Raw genomic sequence first — 3836 nt, forward strand, 5'->3', positions numbered from 1 at the left:
TGTTTAAGAGAAAATTCTTGATTTCTTGAAAAAGCTTTATGTGGAAATTCTAAAATACAGAATAACAGCAACAAATTAGTAAGCAGTGTGGTGTCAACACTAGTTATATACTATACACCCATACTGTAGGCTTTCTTGTTTTATGGGCCTGCTAGGTATTTATAAAGCTAGGGGCCTCTGTACATACTGTATTGTCTTACAGTTTTAAAAATACTTTTGAATACCACAAACCTGTATTTAGCAGTAAATAGGCAATACAGTATTCTGCTTGCAAGGAAAATGCTTTAATTAGCCAGCTGTACATTAAATGGAACTTGGTCTCACAAACAGTAATAGAGAGCTTAATTATTAATAGTTGCCTTTTTTTTAATTTAGCTTAATTTGAAAAAGAGCTTTTTTATATTCTTCTAGTGCATGTCTCTCCCAGTAGCTTTTCGTATCTTTTTTCTGATGGTATCCACCCATCTGAGGCCAGCTGCAAATATTGGCCCCCTTTGCCTGTATCTACTGAGTTGTCACATGGCCCTGTGCAACTCCCTACTGTGAAACTGATGCAAAGCTGTTTTTAATAAATGAGATGCAAATGAGTTTGAAGTCCTAGTCTGGCAGAACTATACAGTTAAGTAAAGATGGGGAAAAAAACAACCAACCAAAACAAATACCTGAAGTATCTTTCATCCTACTTGTGCCTTGACTTCCTTCCTGTTGAACAGGTGGCAACTGTAGTTCTAGATCTTTAATTACATCCTTCCTCATCAATTTCTTATATCCACTGGATGTGCTTGCCCTCCTTTTACCTAAGTGATTTACACTGCTGCTTCCTCTGTTTTATTCTGCTCACTACATGGGGAAGTGAGGAGTTGCCTAGCTTCCTCCTGTTCTATCTTGTACTTTTCAGCATCAATTTTTCAAATACTACTGCTTAATCTTACTTTGTCTTTGTTGTTGTATGTAATGTGGCAGACTAGTCTTACAGAGAGAAGTTGATGTAGAATTAAAACATCCTCAGTCTGCATTACACTCATCACAAATACTGAAATGTAGTGGATGCTATGTGGGTTTAGTTCTGTACACTTAGGATGGCAAATCCTATCATCAAGCAAGGAGGATGTGAAAGAAAGGAACAAGGCTGTATTACCTCTGCAGCTTCTGAGAAGGCTTTTTGGGTCACCTAAGTTGCTATTGATTTTCTCACTTGCAGCTCAAAATACTGATTTGAATACTGCTCCTATGTAATTTCTTACATGGTGAAGGAATGTAAATGGTAAGGCCAACTACATGAGAAGAAAGCATAATGTTGCTGAGAGGGAAACTGAGGGACATTATTAAAAACAAAACTAAACAAAAAACCCTCCCTCATCTTTCATTAGTTAACTCTAATTTTTGCTTAGCTGAGGACTGTAAGGATAGCATAACAAAGATGTCATTGTACTGCCAGGAGCTTTGCTAGCTCTAGGTACTGCTGCAGTTAGTGTTGTGTTTTGTTTCTATTCAGATAGATATTAATATTGCTGTTGTTGTTAAGTATTTGCTGTATTGATCCAATTTAAACATTGTTAAAGGAAATTTGGACTTGGTGTGGCAACAACAGCCTGAACTAGTGGAAGGAAAAGCAATACTCATCAGGAGGAGCCTTCTGTCTGCAAGTCTTCACTTGATAACAAAAGTGAGAATAAGAATTAATACCATCCACCTTCCTGTTCTTGTGTTTTAGGAAAAACAAGGAAGAATATGAAGTATGCTTTTTTTTCCATGGGTTTAATGCAAAAGGGTAAGTGTGTGACTGGATCTTTCCTGGCATTTTTTTTTTCCTCAAGAAAATGCATAGGAGACTATTGCTAGTGACTTCAACAGTCAGTTTTGCTGTACTTGTGCACCAAGTAGAGAAACTGTAGTAGTAATGTATTTGCTAAACTGGACGAGACTTGCTGGCTGCTTTAGTAGGTCTTCAGATTAAATAAGCTGTCTTTAAACATAACATGAAATCTGAAATAACAGATGAGCTGGGTCAAGTCACTATGCTTAGCTGTGTGTATACCTCGCAGCTTGACTTGAATAATCGTTTTCCTTGTTGCTACTTAAATTAGTATCATACTATTTTTTTGTTTCATGGAACAAGCCCATGAATAGTACTTAAGAATAACACTTATTTCTGGGGTATCTCCCAAAGAAGTAAAAGTCGTAACAATGCTGAAGAAAGCTTATCTGAAGCAAATGTGTAGGCATTAGAACACTGTCTGACAGTGTCCTGACCCAGCCAGATCTGTTTTATTTCTGCACCTCTGCCTAGCAGGTTTTCTTTTAACCTGGAACTCTCTGCTACATACATGTTCATTTTTCTATCCAGTTAGCTGCCATTGTGATGAGGGTTTAAAATAAAAAAAAGAAGCACTATGTGTTTTAGGCCATCATAAGAGTTTGATACCCGTGTCTTCACAATCTTGTTTAGTTTTCTCCAGAAGAGAAGTAGGATCAACCACTGACCTTACTGTCAGACTAATCAGTACACATCTGCAAGTTCACTGTTTTCTTACACATCTTGGCTTGCTGTGAAACTAGCTGTATGTCTGAATGAGGCTGTTATTGCTCTATGGAGGTAGCTGAATCTTATATCCCCATTAAGTTGACAGTTACAAAGAAGATTGTTAAACAACACACCTACAGCGAGATTGGTCCAAAGACACAATAGAGAAACTAAGAGATTTAGTTTTGTGTACTAAGCTTTTTCTCCCATAAAGCACACACAACATCAAATAAGCTCTTGTCTGATGGTAAACACTTGTAATACCTTGAACTATCTGAATTATAAATTATTAGCCTCCTTACTATGTGTTCCTTTTTATTTTCAGTTCCTGCAGAGTTTTGAAAACAACACATAGCAGCATTCCCATCTACACACTTTTTTTTTTAAATTATCTTTTCAAAGAGACTAGATCAGTTTCTAATTCTAGCAGCATTTGTTAATGAAGTTGTGTGTAGTCCTGTAAAATAAGTCTGTGTATGTAAGTGTCTCTTCTGAGAAAGAACACCTGCTGAATTTGGGGCATAAAGCCAAGTTTCCTTACAGAAATAAGTCTTACAATCAGGGTTAAATTCAGCTTGTTGTAAATGCAGAGTACATTGGCAAAGTCTGAATGCACACCAGCAGAATGTGTAGTTCAGTGCAGAATGTGGTGCCTGATTTGTTGCTTTTGAGTGGAAAAAGTACTTTTTTTTTTTTCCTGAGTGCTAGTACTAGAATAATATTGAGTAGGAAGATTATTGGTATTTGTGTCATGTCTGTCTTCTCTGCACATGCTAAATTTATTACTGAAGAATTGTCCTATTGGAACTTCCCTGCCAAACAGGGAAGAGAAGTTTTCTAATCACAGTGTTTAAATAATATACCATTCTGTAAAACTGATTACATACAAATTTTAATAATCCAAAATACTGGTACAAGTGACCTTCAAATAAAATCAACAAGGGAATGTCATTGCTGTGCTTTAGGAAAGAAAAAACCAGCACTGGTTACTGTCCAGCTACCTAAAGAAGTGATACTGTAGGACCAGGAAACTGTAAAAACAAAGTACTTTTAAAACCTGTTTTGCATTTTTAATTATAATAGTTTAATACTTAAACAATAAAAAAGCTTTCATCACTTTATGATGCAAGTAGTAACACAAGTTTGTAGAATTCCATACAGTATCTGCTAAATAAACAAGTTTGGCAGCTTAGCAAATATATGATTGCAGCATCCATTATTTGCATTTGGAAGTGATTTAAACCTCTGCAAAGAGTTTGTAAATCAGAATAGCAGACTGCTGGGTTCCGGGCAATGTCTGACCCCAGTAAGT

The sequence above is a fragment of the Apus apus genome, chromosome Z (assembly GCF_020740795.1).
Source record: "Apus apus isolate bApuApu2 chromosome Z, bApuApu2.pri.cur, whole genome shotgun sequence".
Taxonomy (NCBI): Eukaryota; Metazoa; Chordata; class Aves; order Apodiformes; family Apodidae; genus Apus; species Apus apus.